This window comes from Amphibalanus amphitrite, unplaced genomic scaffold (assembly GCF_019059575.1).
Source record: "Amphibalanus amphitrite isolate SeventyFive unplaced genomic scaffold, NRLGWU_Aamphi_draft 001189F_arrow, whole genome shotgun sequence".
NCBI lineage: Eukaryota > Metazoa > Arthropoda > Thecostraca > Balanomorpha > Balanidae > Amphibalanus > Amphibalanus amphitrite.
The window spans coordinates 87,771-97,500 of NW_024882683.1; the positions used below are offsets into that span (position 1 = coordinate 87,771).

A 9,730-nucleotide genomic window follows, 5' to 3' on the forward strand; every position below is an offset into this window, starting at 1 on the left:
ACCTCTGTCGACCTGCAGTTTGTCCTGTTTGTGTCGTCTGATCCAGTCAGTGGTCGATTTTTATCGCTGCTCGGCCCATTGTCCGCCTACGATTTCGGTCGATCGGACGGCTGGTGAGTTTCCAGAAAGAAGGGACGCGTTGAGTCAGACAAAACAAAATGGCGTCCGACAGTGTCGGCGTCGGTTTGAATCAGCTGTCAGAATTCAGACAGCTGATTTTATTTAATATATAATTTAAAAGACAACGAATATTATAATGCGTCCACAGTAGTGCTACAATGCTGCATGAGGAAAGCTGGCCTCTTTTGTTGTCAATGAAGCGATGCCCGTTTTGGTGTTTATCATGACAGAAAGACAGACGAATCAGTTCACGAAACACTAAACATGGTCCACGAAACTGGTTCCTTTCCAGGGATACGAGACCACCAAAAACAGGAAGTATTCCTTTGTCAGAGAGCTGTGAGTTGCGTGACATGGGCGTTTGTCCTACTAATTGTCACTGGTCTTACTCGCACATAATGGAAGTTTTACCTCTGCCAAACAAATCGATCCATTGTCTTATTACAAACGAGGGAAAGGACCACTTGAAAGCGGATCTACAATTAGGCAATTACGGATAAAAGCAGCAGGGTGTGACAAAACATTCATTGCCTTGTGTTTGCAATCACATTATCAGATATTTTTCAGTCTTGGCCTCTTGAGTGGTGCTCCCATAGATATGCACTCATGGAAATGCCGAATGTTACGATATAACAGAAGCGGCTCTGAGCACATGTCTACCTATTCAATGTGTTTCAAATAAACGCATAATGCATGTGAATATTGCCACGTATTTGGCATTTGCCAGGCAAGCAGTGCAGTTTACCTTTTAACAGCTTGTCCAGCCCTGGCCGATTCCAAATCGGTCCACGCTGCAGGCCCTGGTCATGTAACACGGCTACAGGCAAAAACCAAGTCTGCGGAAAAAGACGCCAGACCTGAACAGCCGCCATTTTGACAGGCACAGCTGGCGTCCAAAGATGCCGTTCCCCGATAGCGGACTAAAGCGCGGCTTACACCGAGCGTGCCAGAGGTTGACAAAATATCGACAGGCACGCGCTCACACACCAAAACAGGTGGTTTGATATCCTAAATTAAATGGTAGAAGGGTATTGAACATATGACCTTATGATGAGCATTGACTTTGAAATGTTAAGTTTCAATGTCTTAGACCAATTTACACGTTCGAATATCTCTATTTAGTATGAATTATGACCTAACCTAAACATTTGCCGGACATACTTTTAAAAGACGATAAGAATCCATGGGTAGGGATTTTCCAAGGAAGTTGGTGGGGTAAGAAGTCACCAAACTAGCAATGCCCGGCCCCGGCCCTGTTTCAAGGCACGCGCCCAGCCGCTGCCAGTGCATCTCGCAAATTGACGTCACACTTGTGGTAGTGTTGGAGCAATGGGCTTTTTAATGTCTCCATGGAAAACCAAATTGCGAATTGTGCTGGCAGCGTGCCGTTGAAACACCGCCGTTGATTGACAAGCTGATTGCAGGCTGCCGTTGATTTCTGACAAGCCGTTGCAGCGTGCCGTGCCGTTGATTGACAAGTTGAATAAAATTCTAAACTGAAACAGTCCCATCATTACACTGATAATCTTTCGCATGAAATATTCCAATGCGATGAAATTCGCAATCCACATGAAAGACATTCAAAAGCTCCTCAATTGATTTAAAAGGTCACAAAATTCTACAAATGAGCTTAAGTTGGCGGGGCACAACGGTTATTGGTGGGGTAAAATGGTAAATTAGCGCCACCCCACCAACTGTAGGAAGCTCTGCCTCTCTCTGAAAAATATAAATGGATGAAAAGATAAAACTTTATAGTTTTTGAGCTGTCACATCAGCAGCAACTGTTCAATTTCCAACTTCCAGGCGCTAGCGGATTACAACCAAATGTATCCGAGTTAACACTGAACCATCAATAAAACTAACTATATGGCGTGCGTTGTCACGCTCGTGCATTCGGAATAAACGTGAGCACGCGGGGAGGTAGGTTTGCACGTGCTAAAAAGGTTTGCACGTGCGGTATACAAGGGTGACAGTACAAGAGTGAGAACACACGTGCTGAAATGCACAGGCTTGTTTGTGATACAAAAATGAGAGTATTAACGGGCATTGAAAAAATACCAGGCAAAATATGCTTTGCTATGTGATGCATATTGCATAAAGGAGCGTAGGTAGGTATTTGTGAGCACAGGTAAGCTACAAAACGTGAAGCAAATACCCCGGGGAGAATCTTTAACACAAGCACACCTGGCAACGATTCACCCTACGTGCACTGTGCATCGTGCACCGTGCAATGTGCACTTTGCAGGGGCGGCAGAGCGTGTAGCTACCGGGACACGCCCGGTCGGTTCGTGCCGACCGCTGGGCGCTGGGGGCCGAACGGGGGCTGCCAGAGGCGGATCCAGCGGTGGCAGTGAGGAGGAAGAGGTGAAGATTTGGGGGATTTTGCAGACGCAAGCCGTGCATTTTGTGAGACGGATGATGGTGGTGTGTCTAGCAATTGCATTGTGTTATGGAAGCCTTGCATAAGCGAATGATTTAGATGAGCTAACGAGTGGCGAGCACTAATGAGCCCAAACAACTTCACCGATTTTGGGTCTTTCTCTTTCGGTTGATGAAGAAGGCAGAAGCAGTTTCGTAAACAGACTAATTCTTGAAAGCCCTGCATTCGAGCTTTCCTCAGTACGGCCCTGATCGTACCGCACCTCCAAAAGAAGAATAACTCAGAGGCGCGGCCTTGCACGCAGCACGCAGAATCGTAATGTTGCCCGACAAAACATGCTAATAAATTAGACAAGCTCGCAGTTGCTTCCTGTGCAAGCAGTCCAAGTCTGCGAGTTTGTGACACTTGGAAGGGCAAATGTTTGTGATAGGATGATGTTGGCTAAGCTAATCCTTTGTGAGTTTTGGCTATCGTGAGAATTATTGGACTATCAGGAACCATCCAGATATCTGTTCCTTCTTATCTCTTTTTACTTGCATACTTTAAGCAGAAAAATCATAGCCAAAAAGATCATGACTCGCCAGACTACCATCGAAAGCGATCGCCGCTCGTTGCCGACTGCATTTTGAATGCAGGAAGGTTTGAAGGCGAGGCCAGTCCTTTCCTTTCCCAGGAACGGCTGTCGTCCATTTTGTAACGGTGAATACAGGTAACCGAATGGCAAACAAGACCAGCTGTTTTTGGCCTCGCCCGAACTCTATTTGAGGGTCATTGCTCCGAGAAAGAGCAGTATAGGTACTTTAAATACGAATTCAAAGTTACAGGGAATCTTGTATTGTGATGGTCTTCTTCCAATGAACTTACGTTGGAAATTTGGAATGCCTAGTTTCCACCTGAAAATAAGGGACTAACGACTTGCTACCCCTCAATTGCCACCTGCCAAGCCTGATTTGATTGGTTAAATTGTCTATGTAAATGCAATACGCATGGTAGAAGTAAATATTCAGCTGTCGCCTAGTCCTACACACAACCTTTTCTCAATGTGAAAATTTGAAATCCGATAAAATCAGTCATCAATCCAAGACTTCTTAAAATACATTACTTGACAACCATCGCACCGTGCAATGCGCAACACTCGCCCTGCTGTAGTGGCCTGTAAAACGTGAGATCTCCCCCTAATTCCGTCACGAGAAGCGGTGCCGTTTGCGTGACTGCAGCCTGGCACCCACCTGGCAACCGACAAACCTGACCGGTTCACCGGAACCTGAAACACGTCGTCGCCTTTGTTTGGCCCACCTGTGCTGTCTGGGTGTGCTGCTACATTTGGCAGTGGCTCAGAGTTTTGACACGGCAGTCGGCGATGGGCGATGGCCAATTCAGGTCCAACCAAAACCGGCAGGGTCAGGGGTGGAGATCTGTCAAAATTTCAGGGGGGGGGGGTCCAGGCCGGGCAGATGGAGGCGGGCTGCATCCAGTACCATTGACTTACATAGCGGTAATTCGTTTTCAGCGGGGAGTCCTGACCCCCCGACCCCCCCGGGATCTCCCCCTCAGTAGGGTAGGGTAGATATGATGTAGCGATATGTTCAAGTTATCAAGTCAAATATGAAAATCGGTTTTTTCCTTATGGCAATTTGTTTTAGGGGACTAATTTACCCACGTGAGCTGATAAAATAGACGCCATAACCGAATAAACGGTCGATGCACAATATGAAAATCGTTCATCCCTCAATATTGGCAAAATAGTGCAGCCATTGACATCCTACAGACACAGTTCCAACTTCCATGATTTGCCCAAGATTCCTATATAGATTTGCCTAAGTAGACAGATCCAGGAAAGATCCCAGCCCAAGGCTTCCTCACAATAAATTTCTGAACTGACGCCACTTCTGGCGGTCCGTCAGTCTTGCCCCACCTTCTTGTTATATGACAGCGCTAAGCGAATAAGGAAATAAATTCCTACAATAATTAAAATTATCATTTACTATCGATTAAATGTGTGCGTTGTCTTATTACAGCGCATGTTACACGACAGCATGATTGGCTGACACGACTTTATTGAGCTCGGGCGAAAAGCAGTTTGCCGTGACCCGGATTCGAACCGGGGTTATCGCGGCCACAACGCGAGGTCCTAACCACTAGACTATCACGGCTTGCAGGGAACAGTCTCTAAACATGTAGCAATACAAATATGATTAGTCGTCTGAGTCCCAAGAGGTTTTTTACTTCATTTTACAACAATTGTAAATAAATATTAAATGAAAATCATTGTAATGACATACTTATGTCTCTATAACTAATATATAAAACTGCTAAACAGTAAACACATCTATCGTTAGATTCAACTCATGTGGAAGCTTTCTGAACTATTAGTATGCTATCTTGCCACCAGGTGTCTCTTCTGGTCAGGCTCAGGACGTGTCGGTTTCGATTTTAGGACTAAAGTACGTATCGCTTAAGTACGTAGGACAAAAGTACGTATGCAAATGTTCGTACGCAAATATACGTAGGCGATAAAGTTCGTATGCCAAAAGTACGTACGCAAATGTTCGTACGCAAAAGTACGTATGCAAAAGTACGTAGTGAATAAAGTACGTATGTCAAAAGTACGTACGCAAATGTTCGTACGCAAAAGTACGCATGAAAAAGTACGTAGTGCATAAAGTACGTATGCCAAAAGTACGTACGCAAATGTTCGTACGCAAAAGTACGTATGCAAAAGTACGTAGTGTAAAATGTACGTATGCCAAAAGTACGTACGCAAATGTTCGTACGCAAAAGTTCGTATGCAAAAGTACGTAGTGTATAAAGTACGTATGCCAAAAGTACGTACGCAAATGTTCGTACGCCAAAGTACGTATGCAAAAGTACGTAGTGTATAAAGTACGTATGCTAGAAGTAGGGTATAGTAGTGTAAGTTGAGCCACTTTTTCTTTATTGCTGCTCTGTTGCCATGCTACAGGGAACTCATGATAAATTCATATACCAAATAATATAGCTTTGTCCATTTCGCCCATTTACTCATCGAGAAATTTTGCTATGCCTTGTAACAAATGCTCATTAAATAAAGAATAAGAAAGGTATTACACATTGATCAACTTAACCCAAGGGTGGGGAACGTGCTTAATACCCTACGTACATTTGCTAAACGTACTTTTGTCCGTGACGTACTTTTGTCCACACGTAGGGTAGACCGGGGCAAGTCGCCCCGCCGCTCACCGATGTTTCTCGGAACTGGCAGGGTTCTGGGGAAAGATCCTCTCTTCTGTTAATCTAGTGTATGGGGATTCTTGCCTCAGGCCGTGGGGCGTTTTGCCATAGGGTTGGGGCAAAGTGCCCCATTTGCAGTTGCTTCACAAAGCACTTCCTAGCTGGGAGTCCGATCATAAGTGAATGAACTTGAGTCTTGAGGGGTGGAATTTAACCCTCGCCGGCACAGGGGGGAGATGCAACCCCCCCTAAGGTTTTTCGCGAATAACTCGCGTAAAAAGCGGCCGATCGCGACGAAACTTTCAGTACCCTCGCATTGATCAATTTTACACCTACCCTAAAAATTTCATGACCCTGACCCAAATGACCTCTGACCTGTGACCTCTTTTCCGAGACCATGTTTGGCCGGAATCGCGATTCGGCGTATGTCGGCTCACATTAGCCGCGCGTTTGCAAGCTTTTCGTGGTTTCAAACGTTCAAACATGTGATTTGATGCTGCTCCCATACATTAGGGTTAGTGTCAAGGTCACCTGAAGGTCAGGTCAGGTCATTGACCTTTGGTGACCTCGGGTGACCTCGGTTCACTTTTTCGAGTTTTACATGTTTCTAGGCTAGTTTTTGGAGCTGAATTCGAATTTAGCAACCATTTGAACATTTACGAAGTAGTTTTGGTGCCTTCGTAACATGTTACGAAGCTGTCAGAGGCGGTTGACACGTATTACGAACACCCGTCACAACAGACACAACCCCTGACGGTTGACCTGACCTGATCTGGCCCGACCTGGTCTGAATGCTTAAAGACATCATCTCTGATAAAAACTAACACGATATTCGTGATCAGTACCCCGGAAAACCACATAGCAGCCATACTTTACGACTTTCTAACAGGTCCCGATTTTTCCGGTTTTCGGGTCATTGACCTGACCTGGAAGGTCACCCGATGACCTAGGACCTTAAAATTGGGTATCATCGGCTTCCTCTCGTGACGGGCAGCACGCTCGTTTTTTTCCGCGAAGCTCTAGCTCGATCAGGGGCCAAACGCGAGGGGGATCGTACCAACCCCCCTTGTGCCGTAGAAGGACGCAAAATGGCCTGGACCGACGAGGGTTAAAGTAAAATGTCCAAAGAACACATTGAGCACAAATTTTGCCTTCCAGGTGATGTGAGACAAAAGAAGGTACCTATGTAGCAAAATAAATTATCTGGGGCGTCTTGCCCAAGGCTTTATACCCTACGTACATTTGCTATACGTAGGCTTTTGTACGTGACGTACCTACTTTTGTCCATACGTACTTTATACCCTACGTACTTCTGCGATACGTACTTTTGTCCGTGACGTACTTTTGTCCATACGTATTTTTTACCCTACGTACATTAGCTATACGTACTTGTGTCCGTGACGTACTTTTGTCCATACGTATTTTATACCCTACGTACTTCTGCGATACGTACTTTTGTCCCTGACGTACTTTTGTCCATACGTACTTTATACAGTACGTACTTCTGCGATACGTACTTTTGTCCCTGACGTACTTTTGTCCATACGTACTTTATACTGTACGTACTTCTGCGATACGTACTTTTGTCCTTGACGTACTTTTGTCCATACGTACTTTATATTGTACGTACTTCTGCGATGCGTATTTTTGTCCCAGACGTACTTTTGTCCATACGTACCTTATACTGTACGTACTTCTGCGATACGTACTTTAATCCTACGTACTTTTGCTTACGTACTTTTGTCCTACGTACTTTAGCGATACGTACTTTTGTCCGTAACCCGTCGGTTTCCGAAGCAATGTAAACACTCGGGTTGGACGCAGGAGCCAAGCTTCTACGCGCCCTAACCCAGAACAACGTAAACACTCGGCTCCTTTCGCTGGATTCTACCTATCAGTATCCTCTAGGCTCTAAACATGATTTAACAATCTCCAGAAAGGAGAGAGGACCAACGTATGCCCCTCGAGCTCGATCGAGATGCAGCCACTAGCGGCGGAACACCTTCAATTAAAGGGGGGCACTGTCGACTTTGGTCCCATTCTTCCCATGCAACGCCCATAGGGCTAATGCCAAAATCAAAGGGGGGCACGGTGCCCCGGTGCCCTCCCCGTTCCGCCGCCTATGGATGCAGCGGTCAAAATGCTGAGTTATTTATGGGCCATGGCCGCATGCATGTGCTAGGGGGAGGTGGAATGAACAAGCAGTGCACAAGTAGGAAGTTAAGGATGCACTGCACTCCGGAGTCCGGAATTCAATATGCATAACGCATAATGTCAATTCTAGAATATCTATCTGGCTCAAGCTCTGCCAGTCCAGTCTGAGAGATAAAAGAGGCGTCGATCGAATTTCGTTAAAAATGCCTTTTCGGGGAAACGTTCACTTTCAAAAAGCAGAAACAGATCATAAACGGGCCGGATTTCAAATAGACGTTTCACTTGCTCAATGTTATTAAGCGCACAAACTCATGACAACTTGTCCACATTAATACCAGACAAACGGATCACCTCCCCCCTCCCCCCCCACCCCCAACCCCACCACAAACAACAGACCACCACCACCACCACCGTGTCCGTCGGACACCCTCGCGCGGCGTCGCCCTCGCCGGTCACGTGCTAGCCCCGGGGCCGACGGCGGCGGAGCTCAGGTGTCGGTGCCGACGCGGCTCGCCAGTCGGTGCCGACGCGGCTCACCAAAGGGTGGTGTCGGAGGGTGCGGGCCATGTGACGGCGGAGGAGTGGAGCTCATAGAGAGAGAGAGAGCGGCCAGAGGTGGAGGCGGGCAAGGAAGACAGGTGGGTTGGTGTGGGGTGTTGGCTGGTGATTCGCGTATGCTATGTTGAAGTTTGAATGTACTTACCTATTGTCTAATCAATTGATCGCATTAACTTATGGATAGTGTCGTGATTATTATTATTGGTAAATATTGGATAATGAGATGCGCTACGGCACATTTCATTACACATATCTCGACATTTGTACGGTAAAGAAACTTGGCTTGCTATTGCCCGTACTAATTCAGCTCATGCGAATTGTCTAATCAATGGTGCACTGTTATTTTCCCCTACAGAACGACGGATCGGAAGGTCCATTATATGATAGTCCTAATTTTCATCGTGCCTGATTCAAGTAAATATCTGTATCATCAGTGACAATTAATTCCAATAAAAATTTGCACATTTTAATTTCCAGAGCACACCTTGCTTTATTTTCACCGTCTGTACCTCACTCTTAATCACAGTTCCTTGTGTCGTTTAGCGCACGATAATCCCTTCCCATCCCTTCAAATCAATGGGATTCAGCACTGTTGTTTCCAACTTATGGTATGCTTGATGGCCCGTAAGTTGTAGGTACCTCACGAAAGGGTCGTCGAAGCTAAATGTGCTGTGAGGGATTAGTGTGCTATTGTGATATAATTAAAATGTGACGTGACATGATATCAGATTTTTACCATAGCATTGACTCTTGAATTTCACTTGCAAGTTTTTCAGCTCATTTCACAGGCACAGACGCAAAAGAACACCTTCACCCACGCATACAAACGAAAGCACGTCCCAGTCACGAGCCTCAACAATCCATGGGCAGTCGGTGATTTGTTTCGTCCCGATTTGCATACCTCGAGCTGCGCGCACAGCCAGGTGGCACGGAGCCAGGTTTGGGTTGGCCTAGCCTGCACTGCTGCAGGGCTGTGCAACTGTGCAACTGTGGGGGGCTGCCGACAATCGGTACGTGCTCCGGGTCACTGGGTATCGCGAGAACATAGCCATGGGAGCTGGTCAGTAAAAAACAAAGCTAGGAAATGATGTTTGTATTTGTTAGCAATGTACAACACTCGTTCTTTTGCGTTTCAAATGTTCGACACACAGTCGCGAGCATAATCACAGTTCTTCGCATTGGGAAAGCTTTAGTCGTCGAGACTTAGTTTCTGTCCTTTGTGAATTACAGCATAATGCCAATGAGACTTCTGAAAGCTTCTAGAAATGTGCTACACTATGGCAAGTCGCTGCCGAAGCAGAGGCAATA

At 46.1% G+C, this 9,730-nt stretch overlaps 1 protein-coding gene and 1 non-coding gene across 2 annotated transcripts in view; one reads left to right on the forward strand and one right to left on the reverse strand.

The window, feature by feature from the left end:
* Nucleotides 1–4,581: 4,581 nt before the first annotated feature.
* Trnah-gug lies at nt 4,582–4,653 on the reverse strand. Its single transcript has one exon. It is a non-coding gene; the product is annotated as a tRNA-His (tRNA).
* Nucleotides 4,654–8,384: 3,731 nt separating this feature from the next.
* LOC122370951 overlaps nt 8,385–9,730 on the forward strand; it is a 34,199-nt gene continuing 32,853 nt past the window's right edge. The window contains exon 1 of the mRNA XM_043346943.1: nt 8,385–8,502. The gene's annotated coding sequence lies outside the window, so the exon portion shown is untranslated. The remainder of the gene's footprint in view (nt 8,503–9,730) is intronic.